This window comes from Macaca nemestrina, chromosome 12 (genome assembly GCF_043159975.1).
Source record: "Macaca nemestrina isolate mMacNem1 chromosome 12, mMacNem.hap1, whole genome shotgun sequence".
NCBI lineage: Eukaryota > Metazoa > Chordata > Mammalia > Primates > Cercopithecidae > Macaca > Macaca nemestrina.
Genome location: NC_092136.1, coordinates 78,929,288 through 78,947,863, shown reverse-complemented (window position 1 = coordinate 78,947,863; position 18,576 = coordinate 78,929,288). Strand labels below are relative to the sequence as shown.

At 36.9% G+C, this 18,576-nt stretch overlaps 1 protein-coding gene across 18 annotated transcripts in view; it reads left to right on the top strand.

Annotated features, from left to right (window-relative positions):
• The window catches only part of LOC105468948 (teneurin transmembrane protein 4), a 3,228,145-nt gene that overhangs the window by 2,154,966 nt on the left and 1,054,603 nt on the right, over window positions 1-18,576 (top strand). For all 18 annotated transcript variants that reach the window (XM_071075888.1, XM_071075902.1, XM_071075903.1 and 15 more), the window contains one exon: window positions 1,701-1,762. The gene's annotated coding sequence lies outside the window, so the exon portion shown is untranslated. The remainder of the gene's footprint in view (window positions 1-1,700; window positions 1,763-18,576) is intronic.

The window sequence follows — 18,576 nt, the reverse complement described above, 5'->3', positions numbered from 1 at the left end:
AATGCACATTCTTGACACCTTTGTCAAAAAGATTTGACTTTAAATGGGTAGATTTATTTCTGGGTTCTGTCTTCTGTTTCATTGGTATATATGTATTCGTTTTTATGCTAATACCATGCTGGTTTGATTACATACCTTGTAATACATTTTGAAGTCAGGTAGTGTGATGTCTCTAGCATTCTTTTTGCTCAGCATTTCTTTGGCCATTCTGGCCCTTTTTTGGTTTTATATAAATCTTAGGATTTTTTTTCCTATTTCTGTGAAGAATGTAATTAGTATTTTTATAGGGATTGCACTGAATCTGTAGATTGCTTTGAGTAGTATGAGCATTTTTACAATATTGATTCTCCAAATCCATGAACATGGAATATCTTTTCATGTTTTGTATCCTCTTCAATTTCTTTTATCAATGTTTTATAGTATTTTTTATTGAAATATTTCACTTTTTAAAAGTTTATTTCTAGGTATTTTATTTTATTTCTAGCTATCGTAAATGGAATTACTTTCATGTTTTCTTTTCCAGTTGTTTATGGCAGACTCCTAACATGAATTAAGAGTCAAGTTCAAGAAAGTCAGCTCAAACAGGTCTTATCTAGCAAACTAATTTTTGATAATTAAACACCAGAAACTCAAGCTAGAAGACCGAAGAATAACCAATCTTGAAAATGGAATGGGTTTAGAGAATTAAGACAACCAATTTACATCACAAGAAGACAGACTCTGGGCCAAAAAATGCAGAGCAAATATTTGTAATGAATTTAGCTAAGTCCCTGGCATAAAAATGCTGGATCATGACTAAATTATTCACTTGTTCTGTCATATGCCGATTCACTCAGTCCGTATAGTTATGCATCAGACATTTATTGAGCACTTGCTATAAGTCAGAAACTCTAAATAAGATATATAAAAATATCAAACAATAACCTGACACCATTTAGTAAACTGTCACAACCTAAACTTCTAAATGCTAGGTAAAATTAGAAATTAGATGCTGCAAGAGTCTGGTGGGTGTGCACCTGAGTGAGCCTCTGGTTGCCAAAGGAGGTTTCTAGAGGAGATAATAATTGCCTGAATCCTGAGGACAAAGTCTCAGAATCCTGAGAACAAAGTCAGGCAGGCAAGAGATTTTTGTGAGAACAGGGGAGGCATGTTTTTCTAGGCAGAGGGATCCTCATACTCAAAGGCCTATGGGCAATGGCAAATGTGTGAATTTCTAGTGATGCAAATGAATTAGTATGTCTGGGTGGAGAAACCAAGTTGGGAAGGAAAGGAAGCTGGGATCAGGTCCTGAAGAGCATTATAAACCCTGTTAAGATGTCTTGCCTTGACCCTCAAAGTGGGAAGCCTCTTCAAGCGAAGAAGTAATTTGATGAGATGTGCTCTTTAGAAAGAACAGAAAAAAAAAATGGTATTTAATATTCCAATAGAGGGTTTTCATTAAACTTTTGTTAGTTACTTTTTGCTGAGGGCTAGTATTGGTCTCAACTCACCAGAAAGGATACCTGTATAATATATGTATGAAGTTGTAGCTGAAGAAGTAAAAGCAAGTCAATTGTAATAGACACTCTTTCTCTCTTTACCCTATGCCCAAGCCTGCCTTGAAATATGGTTCTAACAGAATGTTTCCAAATTGCACTCCTTGCACACAAATATTTTCATTTCCACAAAAGTGATAACTCTTTTCTTCCTTCTCTTTATAGATCACTGTTCAATGAAGCTTGGATTTGTCATGGGTCTCTGGTGACAAACATTGGTTATATTGGTGAGTTATATGGTTCTTCACTTCTCATTTGTCACCTTTTGTCATGAGCCAAGTTATGGTGAAAGCTTGATTTGTTTAATTTTCTCTATTCTTGGGTCATTTTTATTCATAATTCTCAAATCTGTCCCAAAGTCATCAGAGTTCTGCCCACACCTGTGCCTAGTATATTACTCTGGATATATAGTTATAAGATACACCTTTAGAGGTATACTTCCTTTGGGCCACAGTTGCATTGTGGAAGAGTTGTGTATAAACCATATATAAAATTTATTAAAAACCATACATAACATTTAAATCCCCTAGAAAGCTTTTGTGTTTGAAGGGATCCTGTTACAAAGTGACAAATATATCTTAAAAAAAATCATCACTTTTTTGTCTTGTTCAAAAAGTTATTCACATTGTAAATATACCTGATGTTCAATAATGAAGTTTTGCTTCTGTAACTTTTTTGGTTTGATATGTTATTGAAATGTTGGTGACAAGATGAAAACTTACCCCAGATTGGAAAATAAATCAAAGGGCAGACATTAAAACAAGATATTTTAAAACTTTCTGAAAAGATTTCTGACCTTCACATAAGCTGCATTCTAATGGAAGAATGGAATATATTTCCAGACATGTTATCTATTCTAGTCTCTTCTTCAGAGCATGTTTTGTTGTTTTTGTATGAGATATTGTTCTTTTTTGTGTGAGGGAAGGTTGATTTGGAGTTTTGTTTATTGGGAGACACAATACCTAGAGTTGTGTGATAAGAAGCTTGTTTTTTGTTTCTATAAAAAAAAAAAGAGTTGATTCTGGAGACTGAGTTGTTTCTTGTTTGTAGCACAACATATTTCTGGATGCATAAATGCAGATTGGAAATAATAAATGTACTCAGAAGGCACAGTTAACATAACACATTTTTTTTCATACCCACACATTTTGCCTTGTGCCACTAGCAATAATTTGGGGAAAACAGAAACAAGTCCAAAAAATATAATTCACTTTACAGTAATTGGTTTCTTATTTATAGTTTTCCCCATACTAACACCTTTGTCAATATTTTACTACACCTTGGAAGGGCAAATTTTGGATTTTTCTGAGGCAGCCATGATTATCTATTCTATTGTTCCCACTGTTACATTTGGAGTAACAAACCTTGTGATTTTGGTTGAGAACATAAAGTCTGTATATGTCCTCCAGCAACCTCTCCACATATTACTCCATCCCTTCCCACATTCCCATCAGCACATATCGCGAATTCTTTACTATTTTTATTTTTGGTTCTAAGCCAATTCCATTTCTATTTATCCCATCCAAGTACAATGTAATCACTTTTGGATTGTTGGCACATTGTTGAAAACATTGGTATACTCAAATTCTTTCCATTTTTTAACAGCATGAAAAACAAAATCAGAATTTCAATTACCTTTGAAAAACATATTGTGCACATCTTAAAATCCCAAAATGCCACCTGAAATAAGTTGCAAGGAATATTTTAGTTGCGTTCCTCAGCACACCTGCAGAAAATGATTTATACCCTTACCATATTGTTTAATCTGGTTTAATTGCAAACTTTAATATAGAACAGAGCAGCAAATACATGGTCAGTAAAATTATGTATTTAACAGGGAAATAATATTTTATTTCCTCATTTGAAATCAGTTTTTACTTTTTGGTAAGTGAGATAGAATGATTTGTCTGTAATCTGAACAAAAATATTTCTGCCAATACTCTATTAAAAATAGAAAGAAAATAGTGTTCTCATCACACAAGTGATTACCCTTTTAGCTGATGTGTTTTGCTCTTTTTTTCCTCAGCTTTTTGAGTGGTCTAGTAAATGCTAGCTTTCCAAAGTGAGACACTTAAAATCTAAAAGAAGTAATGTAAGAAGCACAGTCAATGAATGTTTCATTTTACATTGAGGGTAAAGTTTCTAATTCTGGATTTAAAAAAAAAATACATTTTTTCATCTGGTATTCACCCTTAATGTTAAATATTCTAATAGCCACTTCATAATTCATATCTGGTTAATTTTTTAAATTTCTGCATTGATGTGACATGAATGCTATCAAAATTAAATAATTTTATATTATCCTTTAGTGGTATCAGTATCACAGTCTACATTTTTCTTAATTCAGGAATTGAGAAAAATGTATTATTATACATTACAATGTATAATAATATCAGAAGTACAAATCTCTCCTTAGTGCTAAACCTGATTCTTTGTCAGTTTAACCAATTTAAACCAGAAATCTGGTTTTCTGGTTCAGTTCTGGAAATTATAGTGTTCTAGTTATTACCTTTGCCCATCAGGGTAGGAAAATTGGGTTATTCATTTGATGGTAGAGCCTCCAAAGATGAATATTAAGGCAGTTGTGGGCTGACAAGTATTCTACTTCCTTAACTTTAAACAGTGTCAATTATGAAACAGACCATTAATTCAATAATGCTAGGGCAGTAATCATTGGCAGGTAAGAGGGTGAAATAAATGTGAAAATTAGCTAAACAAACTCCTGCTCTACAACATTAATTTACCCATATACCCACCATTTATTTTAAGTGTCGTGATCAAAATTTGAATCTAATCCTTCTTAACACTTAGAATTCTTCGGAATTCCTTTTGGCCATCTGCAGCTATGCATTGCATCAGGGAGTGAGCCTCATTTACATCTCTTGTCCTCTTTAACACCTTTTCAATTGACAGTGCAATTTCAAGGCAAATGGAGGAAGAACACAATTTGATCTAGATTAGCTATATGGTGAAACTCATGGCTCTTTTTTGTTATTTCCTTAATTAAACTAGTTATCTCTAGAGATTAAAAAATTTCTGTTGAAAGTCAGCCTAACCTTCTACCAGATATCATAGGCACCTAAGTTGTAGTTCTTGAAACATCGCTTGTCCATATCTACCTTTATTAGACTTGAAAATTCTATGAACCACCTGAAGGTACTTGGTGCATTCCGGTGCCTTTAATTGCACTGCTTGGAATGTGCCAGTTGTTCTCTGCAGGCATTAACTTTTTGCTATAGTGTGACATCACAATACAGTCTTTGAGGCCATTTCAAATAATTATTATAAATCCAGATTTAATGTAAAATTTAACCACATATGGTGCTACCAATGCAAATATATCAACTCAGTTGTTAGTCTGAACAGATCTACCTTCTGTGCATTGCAAGTTCATACACGTGTACACAATAACAACTCTGTCACAAATTATTCCTCTTCCTAGGAGCTAAAGAGTTCTTTCTGACATCCCTTGTAATACACATTCCGATTTCAGAATAATTAAAATGTGAAAAGGTGTTTCTCTTAGAATTAAGGAAATAGAACAGCTAACATTTCAAAGGACCAGTATCTCCTGTATAAACATAAGAGTGGACCTAAGCTATCAACATTCACTCTAGTACCTTCAAAGGTATCACCTAAGTCTCTTCCTCTCTTTTGTTCTCATCCTCATCCTCTTTCTTTCCCTTTATCCCTCTCACTCTCCTGAATGTATGCCTCACTTCTTGTTTATCTTTCTGAAAGAAAATAGAATTGTTACTGTTTGTGTGATAATACTCATTACAAGGTATAATGCGATTGCTTAGGATGGTAGTATCTCTTTACTGTGAGTCTATCACTGGGATGACCATACATTTAGCCCAGAACAGTCCATGTATGGCTCTTGTTTCCATGTAATTATCAACAGGGCTCTGTTCAGCTCTAAAGGTATCCTGATTTGGTTGATAAATTACATGAATGGGTAAGAGTCACAAACCAAATCATAAAATGCTTCCAGCTGAGCAAGTGACTATGAAGTCCTTGTGTCCATCAACACAAGCAGCTGAAGACTGTGAAAGTATCATTTTCCTCATGTTGGAAAATGAGGAAACAAACTGAGTATAAGTTACCCAAGGAAACTGAAGAAGCGGTTAGGGGACCTCAGTTGGGAAGGTGACAAGGACTCTTGCAGACAGACCTACCGGCAAGAAATAAGGTAAATAGAAGCAGTAAGGACGCAGGCCTTAAACAGAGAAGGCAGGAAGCCAGGCAGGGAGTCCTCGGTTGTGCACCAGCCCTGTGGGGCTCAAGTTTAACTCTAGTAGGGTCAGAAATCTATTTTTAATGAATATCACAGTGACTTGGGTGCCTCTATTTTTCTCATTCTCTTCCTTTGGTGTTTTTCTCAGTGCTTGGCAACATTATTTTGAGAGTTCAGAGGCTCTCCACTATGCAACAAAGGCCTTTCTCTACCCTAAGGCTAGACTTTAAAAGCAGAACATCATAGTCTTGGGAACTGGTTCACCTTGGGAGCATTAGAAATCCCAACCCAAGGGGAAGGCAAGACTTTCCAGGATACAGTCCTTCTATCTAGATACTTTAAAACTGTGGCAGGTTCTGTGCATTGTATAACAATGAGAATGTTCCCTTACTGTCTTGCCCTCTGCATTTGCTTCCTCTTTCCCCAATTTTCCTTCCACATTTTTCCCCCATTGTATCTTCCAGTACTGCCCAGCCTCCTTCAGGCCCTCTTTCATCAATAATTGTACTGCACTTTAGATAGAAGTTGATCACCCCTCTTTTTGCCTCTTAATTTTAAAGATAAACAAACTGAATATTTTAAATTGTTTCTAAATGGAATCAGAGGAAATACTTTGTTGATTTTCAACCAATTTTTTTTTTATTTTACCCTTAATTCATATGTCACTAGCTCTTTAGGTATAAATAGCCCTTATTCCAGTGCACAGGCTTTTAATGATCTTCTTTTTTTCTCTCTCTCATAATTTAGTTATGCTTTCTAAACATGAGATTTTAAAACCAAGCTCCATACAGAGAAGGAGGTCACAGATTGATTACCAGGGGTGTGCAGCATTTTATGGAGAGGATTGCATTCAGGCAGCAGGGAGTTCTAGAAGCCATTCAATGGTCTGTTCAACCAGTAGTTACAGGGTTGGAGATGCTGCTGGCTCCTGGTGGTTCAATTTTGAAAAAGATGATGAGATAGAACTCAAGGATGAAGCAAAAGTCAACAAACAGCACAGGTATAGAAGATGGAGAAATCTGGCTTCAAAGCCTGATTTTGCTGTTTACATAGTATAATCTTGCAGGGGTTCTCACCATCAAGAGATACCATCTCACACCAGTTAGAATGGCCATTATTAAAATATAAAAAAATAACAGATGCTGGCAACATTGTGGAGCAAAGAGAACACTTATACACTACTGCTGGGAATGTAAATTAGTTCAGTCATTGTGGAAAGCAGTGAGGTTATTGGTCAAAGAACTTAAAATGGAATTACTGGGGGGCGCGCCCAAGATGGCCAAATAGGAACAGCTCCAGCTTCCAGCTCCCAGCGAGAGCGACATAGAAGATGGGTGATTTCTGCATTTTCAACTGAGGTACTGGGTTCATCTCACTGGGGCGTGTCAGACAGTTGGCGCTGGTGTGCAGGTGCAGCCCGACCAGCTTGAGCTGAAACAGGACGAGGCATCGCCTCACCTGGGAAGCGCAAGGGGGAAGGGAATTCCTTTTCCTAGCCAAAGGAAATTGAGACTCACAACACCTGGAAAATCGGGTAACTCCCACCCTAATACTGCACTTTACCAAGGGTCTTAGCAAACGGCACACCAGGAGATTAAATCCCACACCTGGCCCAGAGGGTCCCATGCCCACAGAGCCTCCCTCATTGCTAGCACAGCAGTCTGAGATCTAACTGCAAAGCAGCAGCCAGTCTGGGGGAGGGGCACCTGCCATTGCTGAGGCTTAAGTAGGTAAACAAAGCCGCTGGGAAGCTCAAACTGGGTGGAGCCCAATGCAGCTCAAGGAGGCCAGACTGCCTCTGTAGACTCCTCCTCTGGGGACAGGGCACAGCTAAACAAAAAGCAGCAGAAACCTCAGCACAGGTAAATGCCCCTGTCTGACAGCTTTGAAGAGAGAAGTGGATCACCCAGCATGGAGGTTGAGATCTGAGAACGGACAGACTGCCTGCTCAAGTGGGTGCCTGACCCCTGAGTAGCTTAATTGAGAGACATCCCCCACTAGGTGCAGACAGACACCTCACACCTCACACGGCGGGGTACACCCCTGAGACGAAGCTTCCAGAGCAACAATCAGACAGCAACACTCACTATTCAGCAATACTCTATCTTTTGCAGCCTCCGCTGCTGATACCCAGGGAAACAGGGTCTGCAGTGGACCTCAAGCAAACTCCAACAGACCTACAGCTGAGGGTCCTGACTGTTAGAAGGAAAACTAACAAACAGAAGGGACACCCACACCAAAACCCCATCAGTACATCACCATCATCAAAGACCAATGGCAGATAAAACCAGAAAGATGGGGAAAAAGCAGGGCAGAAAAGCTGGAAATTCAAAAAGTCAGAGCACATCTCCTCCTCCAAAGGAATGCAGCTCATCGCCAGCAATGGAAGAAAGCTGGACGGAGAATGACTTTGACGAGTTGAGAGAAGGCTTCTGTCAATCAAACTTCTCAGAGCTAAAGGAGGAACTACATAACCAGCGCAAAAAAACTAAAAACCTTGAAAAAAGAATGGATGAATGGATAACTAGAATAATCAATGAAGAGAAGACCTTAAAAGAACTGACAGAGATGAAAACTATACCACAAGAGCTACGTGACAAATGCACAAGCTTCAGTAACCAACTTGATCAACTGGAAGAAAGACTATCAGCGATTGAAGATCAAATGAATGAAATGAAGTGAGAAGGGAAGTGCAGAGAAAAAAGAATGAAAAGAAATGAACAAAGCCTCCAAAAAATATGGGATTATGTGAAAAGACCAAATCTACGTCTGATTGGTGTGCCTGAAAGTGACGGGGACAATGGAACCAAGTTGGAAAACACTCTGTAGGATATCATCCAGGAGAACTTCCCCAACCTAGTAAGGCAGGCCAACATTCAAATTCAGGAAATACAGAGAATGCCACAAAGATACTCCTCGAGAAGAGCAACTCCAAGACACATAATTGTCAGATTCAACAAAGGTGAAATGAAGGAAAAACTGTTAAGGGCAGCCAGAGAGAAAGGTCAGGTTACACACAAAAGGAAGCCCATCAGACTAATAGCAGATATCTCTGCAGAAACTCTCCAAGCCAGAAGAGAGTGGGGGCCAATATTCAACCTTCTTAAAGAAAAGAATTTTCAACCGAGAATTTCATATCCAGCCAAACAAGTTTCATAAGTGAAAGAGAAATAAAATCCTTTACAGACAAGCAAATGCTGAGAGATTTTGTCACCACCAGGCCTGCTCTACAAGAGTTCCCGAAGGAAGCACAAAACATGGAAAGGAGCAACAGGTACCAGCCATTGCAAAAACATGTCAAAATTAAAGTCCATCGAGGCTAGGAAGAAACTGCATCAACTAACGAGCAAAATAACCAGCTAATATCATAATGACAGGATCAAGTTCACACATAACAATATTAATCTTAAATGTAAATGGAATAAATGGTCCAATTAAAAGACATAGACTGGCAAATTGGATAAAGAGTCAAGACCCATCAGTTTGCTGTATTCAGCAGAGCCATCTCACATGCAGAGACACACATAGGCTCAAAATAAAGGGATGGAGGAAGATCTACCAATGAAATGGAAAACAAAAAAAAGCAGGGGTTGCAATCCTACTCTCTGATAAAACAGACTTTAAACCAACAAAGATCAAAAGAGACAAAGAAGGCCATTACATAATGGTAAAGGGATCAATTCATCAGGAAGAGCTAACTATCCTAAATATATATGCACCCAATACAGGAGCACCCAGATTCATAAAGCAAGTCCTTAGAGACTTATAAAGAGACTTACATTCCCATACAATAATAATGGGACACTTTAACACCCCACTGTCAACATTAGACAGATCAACAAGACAGAAAGCTAACAAGGATATGGAGGAATTAAACTCAACTCTGCACCAAGTGGACTTAATAGACATCTACAAAACTCTCCACCCCAAATCAACAGAATATACATGCTTCTCAGCACCACATCGCACTTATTCCAAAACTGACCGCATAGTTGGAAGTAATGCACTCCTCAGCAAATGGAAAAGAACAGAAATTATAACAAACTGTCTCTCAGACCACAGTGCAATCAAACTAGAACTCAGGATTAAGAAACTCACTCAAAACCCCTCAACTACATGGAAACTGAACAACCTTTTCCTGAATGACTACTGGGTACATAATGAAATGAAGGCAGAAATAAAGATGTTCTTTGAAACCAGTGAGAACAAAGACACAACATACCAGAATCTCTGGGACACATTTAGAGCAGTGTGTAGAGGGAAATTTATAGTACTAAATGCCCACAAGAGAAAGCAGGAAAGATCTAAAATTGACACCCTAACATCACAATTAAAAGAACTAGAGAAGCAAGAGCAAACACATTCAAAAGCTAGCAGAAGGCAAGAAATAACTAAGATCAGAGCAGAACTGAAGGAGATAGAGACACAAAAAAACCCTCCAAAAAAAATCAATGAACCCAGGAGCTGGTTTTTTAAAAGATCAACAAAATTGTTACACCGCTAGCAAGACTAATAAAGAAGAAAAGAGAGAAGAATCAAATAGATGAAATAAAAAAATGATAAAGGGGATATCACCACCAACCCCACAGAAATACAAACTACCATCAGAGAATACTATAAACACCTCTACACAAATAAACTAGAAAACCTAGAAGAAATGGATAATTTCCTAGACACTTACACTCTCCCAAGACTAAACCAGGAAGAAGTTGAATCCCTGAATAGACCAATAGCAGGCTCTGAAATTGAGGCAATAATTAATAGCCTACCAACCAAAACAAGTCCAGGACCAGATGGATTCACAGCTGAATTCTACCAGAGGCACAAGGAGGAGTTGGTACCATTCCTTCTGAAACTGTTCCAATCAATAGAAAAAGAGGGAATCCTCCCTAACTCATTTTACGAGGCCAACATCATCCTGATACCAAAGCTTGACAGAGATACAACAAAAAAAGAGAATTTTAGACCAATATCCCTGATGAACATCAATGCAAAAATCATCAATACAATACTGGCAAACTGAATCCAGCAGCACATCAAAAAGCTCATCCACCATGATCAAGTGGGCTTCATCCCTGGGATGCAAGGTTGGTTCAACATACACAAATCAATAAATGCAATCCATCATAAAAACAGAACCAATGACAAAACCGCATGATTATCTAGTAAATGCAGAAAAGGCCTTTGACAAAATTCAACAGCACTTCATGCTAAAAACTCTCAATAAACTAGGTATTGATGGGACTTATCTCAAAATAATAAGAGCTGTTTATGACAAACCCACAGCCAATATCATACTGAATGGGCAAAAACTGGAAATATTCCCTTTGAAAACTGGCACAAGACAGGGAAGCCCTCTCTCACCACTCCTATTCAACATAATGTTGGAAGTTCTGGCCAGGGCAATCAGGCAAGAGAAAGAAATAAAGCATATTCAAGCAGGAAAAGAGGAAGTCAAATTGTCTCTGTTTGCAGATGACATGATTGTATATTTAGAAAACCCCATCGTCTCAGCCCAAAATCTCCTTAAGCTGATAAGCAACTTCAGCAAAGTCTCAGGATAGAAAATCAATGTGCAAAAATCATAAGCATTCTTATATACCAGTAACAGGCAAACAGAGAGCCAAATCATGAATGACCTCCCATTCACAGTAGCTTCAAAGAGAATAAAATACCTAGGAATCCAATTACAAGGGATGTAAAGGACCTCTTCAAGGAGAACTACAAACCACTGCTCAGTGAAATAAAAGAGGACACAAACAAATGGAAGAACATACCATGCTCATGGATAGGAAGAATCAATACTGTAAATGGCTATACTGCCCAAGGTAATTTATAGATTCAATGCCATCCCCATTAAACTACCAATGACTTTCTTCACAGAATTGGAAAAAACTGCTTTAAAGTTCGTATGGAACCCAAAAAGATCCCGCATTGCCAAGACAATCCTAAGCCAAAATAACAAAGCTGGAGGCATCATGCTACCTGACTTCAAACTATACTACAAGGCTACAGTAGCGAAAACAGCATGGTACTGGTACCAAAACAGAGATATAGACCAATGGAACAGAACAGAGCCCTCAGAAATAATACCACACATCTACAGCCATCTGATCTTTGACAAACCTGACAAAAACAAGAAATGGGGAAAGGATTCCCTATTTAATAAATGGTGCTGGGAAAATTGACTAGCCATAAGTAGAAAGCTGAAACCGGATCATTTCCTTACTCCTTATACGAAAATTAATTCAAGATGGATTAGAGACTTAAATGTTAGACCTAACACCATAAAAAACCCTAGAAGAAAACCTAGGTAATACCATTCAGGACATAGGTATGGGCAAGGACCTCATGTCTGAATCACCAAAAGCAACAGCAACAAAAGCCAAAATTGATGAATGGGATCTCATTAAACTAAAGAGCTTCTGCACAGCAAAAGAAACTACCATCAGAGTGAACAGGCAACCTACAGAATGGGAGAACATTTTTGCAATCTACTCATCTGTCAAAGGGCTAATATCCAGAACCTATAAAGAACTCAATCAAATTTACAAGAAAAACACAAACAACCCCATCAAAAAGTGGGCCAAGGATATGAACAGACACTTCTCAAAAGAAGATATTCATACACCCAACAGACACATGAAAAAATGCTCATCATCACTCGCCATCAGAGAAATGCAAATCAAAACCACACTGAGATACCATCTCACACCAGTTAGAATGGGGATCATTAAAAAATCAGGAAACAACAGGTGCTGGAGAGGATGTGGAGAAATAGGAACACTTTTACACTGTTGGTGAGACTGTAAACTAGTTCAATCACTGTGGAAGACAGTGTGGTGATTCCTCAAGGATCTAGAACTAGAAATACCATTTGACCCAGCCATCCCACTACTGGGGATATAACCAAGGGATTATAAGTCATGCTGCTATAAAGATACATGCACACGTATGTTTATTGCGGCACTATTCACAATAACAAAGACTTGGAATCAACCCAAATGTCCATCAGTGACAGACTGGATTAAGAAAATATGGCACATATACACAATGGAATACTATGCAGCCATAAAAAAGGATGAGTTCATGTCCTTTGTAGGGACATGGATGCAGCTGGAAACCATCATTCTCAGCAAACTATCGCAAGAACAGAAAACCAAACACCGCATGTTCTCACTCATAGGTGGGAATTGAACAATGAGATCACTTGGACACAGGAGAGGGATCATCACATACCGGGTCCTATTGTGGGGAGGGTGTCGGGGGAGGGATAGCATTAAGAGATATACCTAATGTAAATGATGAGTTAATGGGTGCAGCACACCAACATGGCACCTGTATACATATGTAACAAACCTGCATGTTGTGCACATGTACCCTAGAACTTAAAGTATAACAAGAAAAAAAAAAAAAACGAATTACCATTCAACTCAGCAATCCCATTATTGGTATACACACAAAAGAATTTAAATCATTCTACCATAAAGACATGCATGTGTTTGTGCATCACAGCACTATTCACAATAGCAAAGACATGAAATTAACCTAAATGCCCATCAATGGTAGACTGGATAAAGAAAATGTGGTACATATACATCATGGAATACTATGCAGCCATAAAAAAGAATGAGATGATGTCCTTTGTAGCAACATGGATGGAGCTGGAAGCCATTATCCTAAGCAAACTAACACATACAGAAAACCAAATACCACATGTTCTCCAATATAAAATAAGAGCTAAACATTGAGTATACATGGACACAAAGAAAAGAACAACAGACACTAACACCTATTTAAGTTGGAGGGTCAGAGGAGGGAAAGGGAAGGATCAAAACCTGCCTATCAGGTACCATGCTGATTACCTCAGTGATGAAATAATCTGTATACACAAAACCCCCATGACACAAAATTTACCTGTGTAACAAACTTGCATACCCCTGGACCTAAAATAAAAGTGAAAAACAAAAAGAAATATAATGACACTTTGGGAGAGTTGTTTGTAGTTTGGCATGCCTGAAGTACACAGTAGAGGTAGGGTCACAGATGATGCTGCAAAGATAGTCAGGGCCCAGATTATAAAGTTCCTGAAAGTTCCCACTTCATACCTGCTAGTAGTAGACAATAGGTCAGGCAAAGGAAGTTTGGCCAGGTCAGAGACACTAGGGGAAAAATGTTTTCTTGGATTTATCATATTGAATTTACTTGGATTGTATTAAATCTATAGATCAATTTAAGATGAGTTGGTATCTTAAGAAATTGAACATGGTATATCCCTCCATTTATTCAGATCTATTTTAGTTTCTCTCAATAACATTTTATAGCTTTCAGTGTAAAGTTTCTCTACATCTTTGTTAAATTTATTCCAAAATATTTTATGTTTTATAACATGTAAATGAAACTATTTGCATATTTACTGCTATAAAGTTTTAGTGATTTTTACATGTTAACATTGTACCTTACTATTTTACTAAATTTACTTATTAGGTCTAATATATGTATTGCAGTTTTCTATGGATTTTCTATGGAAATGATTATATTAGCTACAGATAGAAACAGTTTTACTCCATCCACTTTATTAACTTTCCAGTATTTTTATTTGTTGAATCTTTTCCTCATTTCCAATCTAGGAAACACAACCTAGAAAGAGTATTCAGTATTTTCAACCTAGGAAAAGTATTCAGTATTTCACCATTAGATATAATAATTGCTACAGGGTTTCTGGTGGAGTCCTTTATTAGCTTATAGAAATGTTCACCTATTTTTAGTTTTCTGGCACTTTTTTTTTTTTTAACATGAATGGATTTTGAATTTTTTAAATTTATTTTTCTGCATCTATTGAAATGATTATCTGATTTTTCTTCTATATTAATACAGCAAATAGCATTAATTAAGTTTACCATGGTGGGATTAAAACTTACATAATTATGGTATATTATTCTTTTTTTCTATTATTGATTCAATTCGCTTATCTGTTTAGGTATTTTTGCATGTACGTTCATAAGGGATATTAGCCTTATTTACTTTTAATATTTTGTCAGATTTTGGCATTATGGTTATGCTAGCTTCATAAAACAAGTTGGGAAGTTTTTCTTCTCTATTTTCTGAAATGATGTAAGATTGGTTTCAGTTCTTTAATGTCGGATAGGATTTGATAAGATTTAATTTTATTTATTTATTTATTTAAGATGGAGTCTTGCTCTGTCACCAGGCTGGAATGCAGTGGCTCGATCTTGGCCCACTGCAACCTCCGGCTCACTGCAACCTTCGACTCCCAGGTACAAGCAATTCCCCTGCCTCAGCCTCCCAAGTAGCTGGGACTACAGGCGCATGACACCATGCGCAGCTAATTTTTTGTATTTTAGTAGATATAGGGTTTCACCACGTTGGCCAGGGTGGTCTCAACCTCCTGACCTCGTGATCTGCCCGCCTCTGCCTCCCAAAGTGCTGAGATTACAGGCGTGAGCTGCTGCGCCCAGCCAATTTTATTTCTTTTTCTGTTGTCTGATAGAACCAGTAAAGCGTTCTAGACCTGAAGTTTTCTTTGTAAGAGGATTTGATAATGATTTAATTTCTTATTAGAAATAGGGCTATTCAGATTTTCTGTTTTTTCTTATGTCAGTTCTGATAAACAGTGTTTTTCAAATAATGTGTTGAATATGTGACATGTTAATAATATTACTTTAATGTCATTTAAGTGTCTATAGTATCCAAAATAATAATCTCCTTTTTTATGTTTGATATTGATAAGTTGTATTTTCTCACCCTTTTCCTTAATCATTCTAGCTAGAGTTTTACTAAGTTTCTGAGTCTTCAAAAAACACACCTTTGGGCCTTATTAATTTTAAAAATTATTTGCCATTTTCTATATGCTTTATCTCTAAACTTATTTTTATTACTTTCTTTTCTCTACTAATTTTGCATTTACTTTGGTGTTCTTTTGGTGGCTTCTTACAGTAATATCAGGGGTCATTGTTCAGAGCAATAACTCTCTAAACATTGCTGTCATTCTATTTTGATATGTTGTATTTTTATTTGAATTTAGATCAAAGTGTTTTCTTATTTTCTGCATGATTTCTTTTATCCATGTATTATTTAGAAGTATATTTATTATCAAATATTGTGATATTACAAGATATCTTATTGTTATTATTGATTTCAGTTTCATTCCATTGAGATCAGAGAACATACTTTATATAAATTTAATCCTTTTTAATTGTTTTAATTTCTTAAATTTAATTTGTAGCTCAAAACATAATCACCCTGATGAACAAATGTACTTGAAAAGAATGAGTATCTTCTAGTTATAGTGTCATATACATATTAATTAGGTTAAGGTGTTTGATAGTTTTGTTCAGAACATTTATGTCTTTTATTTTTTCTAATTTCTGAGAGAAGGATGTTAAAGTCTCCAGTTACTACTGTAACAATCTATTTGTTCCTTTAATTTTGCAAATTCTAAATGTCTTCTTGATGAGACCTTTTATCATTTCATAGGGGCTTTTTTTGTTTGTTTTTGTTTTGTTGTTTTGTTTTGTTTTTTGTTTTTTCCTGAGACAGGGTCTTATTCTGTTGCCCAGGCTGGAGTGCAGTTTTGCTATCATAGTTCACTGAAGCCCGGAAATCCTAAGCTCCGGCAATCCATAAAGAGGCTTTTTTTTTTTTTTTTTTTTTTTTTTGTCCTTAATTAAGCTTTTTGTCTTGAGATCTATATCAGTCAAGGTCCAGAAATCACACAGAAGTTGAACAGGGCAAATTTAATATCAGGAATTGTTCGGTAGTAACAGCGGATTAATTACTAAGGGGCAGAGCATGCTCTACCATGAATGATGAATGGCAGCTTCAGGAAGCAGCTTCTACCTCTGGGGCTGAGGAACAGTACCTAAGGAAGAAACACATTTTGAACAGGGCCAGAAGCATGAGACTCAGACCTGGTTGGAAATGTGAGTTTGGCACATTGGATGGCAGAGAAGTTCATGGAGGTGCCAGAAACTGGAGCTGGCAGCACAGCAGAGTCCTGACAAAATTCACTAGGAAACTACTCACCGTGGTGTCGCAGGAACTCACTGGAAAGGCACCTACTGAGGCACCCGAAAGAGTCGTTGGAATGTCACCTGGTGCAAACTGGCTAGAAAGCTGCCCAGAAAGGTGCCACTAAAAGTCAATGGGAAGGGAGCACCACTGGATGTCCCGCACGCACACTGCCCGCCACTCATGCCTGGGAGAAAGAAAAGCATACCAAACCGGAAAGAAAAGCCCTTTCCTCCTACCGTGTCCCTGCAGCGCCCTCTACTGACAAAACGTAACAAAGGTGGCAATGGTGAAATATTTAAAGCACCTACAGCACCATAAAGGCCAAAGGAGGATGTTTGGAGCTAGGGAACAATAAAATTGATAACTGGCAAAAGCAGCAATCTGTTTGCTATAAAATCAGCAAATCCAGCTGTTTATGTTTACTGTTTACGTGGTTATCTTTCTCCACCCACTTACTTTCAGACATTTCTTTTAGACAGGATATAGTTGCTTTGCTTCTTGCTTTTTTTAAAAAACCAATTCTGTTAATTTCTGGGTTTTAATTGAAGTATTTAGTCCATTCACATTTATTGTAACTGTTGTCGTGGTTGAATTTAGGTCTACTAGTTTAGTTTGTTTGCTGTTTGTCTCCTCTATTTTTGCTTCTTTCTTTGTTCTTTACTGTCTAGTTTTTAAAATAATTTTTAGAATTCTATTGATTTTATCTTTTGGTTTTTTAGTTCTTTCTCTTTGCGTTATTTTCTTTTTCTTTCTTTCTTTTAGTGATTGCTGTGGGTATTACAATTTATGTCCTTAACTTTTCTCTCTACTTAGAGTTAATAGCATAACACACCATAAAATGTAGAAACCTTGTGACCCCATATACTCATTTATCACCCCTTACCTTATGTTATAGCTGCCATAATATAACTGAAAATATTACAGTCCTAAGACAATGCTACAATTTTTGCTTTATTTTAAATTAAGAAAATCTAGTATGTTATGCTTATCCAGATACTTACAATTTCCAATGCCTTTTATTCCTTCCTAAGGACAGATGTTTCTATCTGATATCATTTTTCTTGAATCTGAAACACTTCATTATTTCATATCATGTAGATCTTCCGACAATAAATTATGTTGTTTTTATTTTATCTTTTTTGTTTAATTGTTGTGGGGGGGGTTCTTTTATTTGAGATGGGGTCTCCCTCTGTCACCCAGGCTGGAATGCAGTGGTGCAATCATAGCTCACTGTAGCCTCAAAGTTCTAGGCTCAAGCAATCCTCCTGCCTTGGTCTGCCAAAGTGCTGGGATTACAGACATGAGCCACTGTGCCTGGCCTATTTTGTTGTAAGATATCTTTATTTTCACTTTTATTCTTGAATGAAAATATCATTGGTTATTTTTATTCTGGGTATTTTTTTAACACTTTAAAGATAATTGCACCACTCTCTGCGCTCCATATTTACTGATAAGAAATCAGAAGATTGTGAGTTATTATTGCCCTTTATGTAATGTATCATTTCTGAGTACTTTAAAGGTTTCTTTTTATTTTTGGTTTTTAGTAATTTGACTATGATTTCCCTAGATGTGAATTTCTTTATATCTATCCTGCTTGGCATTCTCTGAATTCTTGAATTTGTAAATTTATGTCTTCTCCAAAGTTTGGGAAATTTCAGCCACTAATCTTTTCAATAATTTTTATTCCTTGTTTGTTTCACCTTCTTCTGAATGTCCAGGAGACCTTTTGTTATTTTCCAGGACTCGAGCAGAGGCATCACGCTTCCTGAC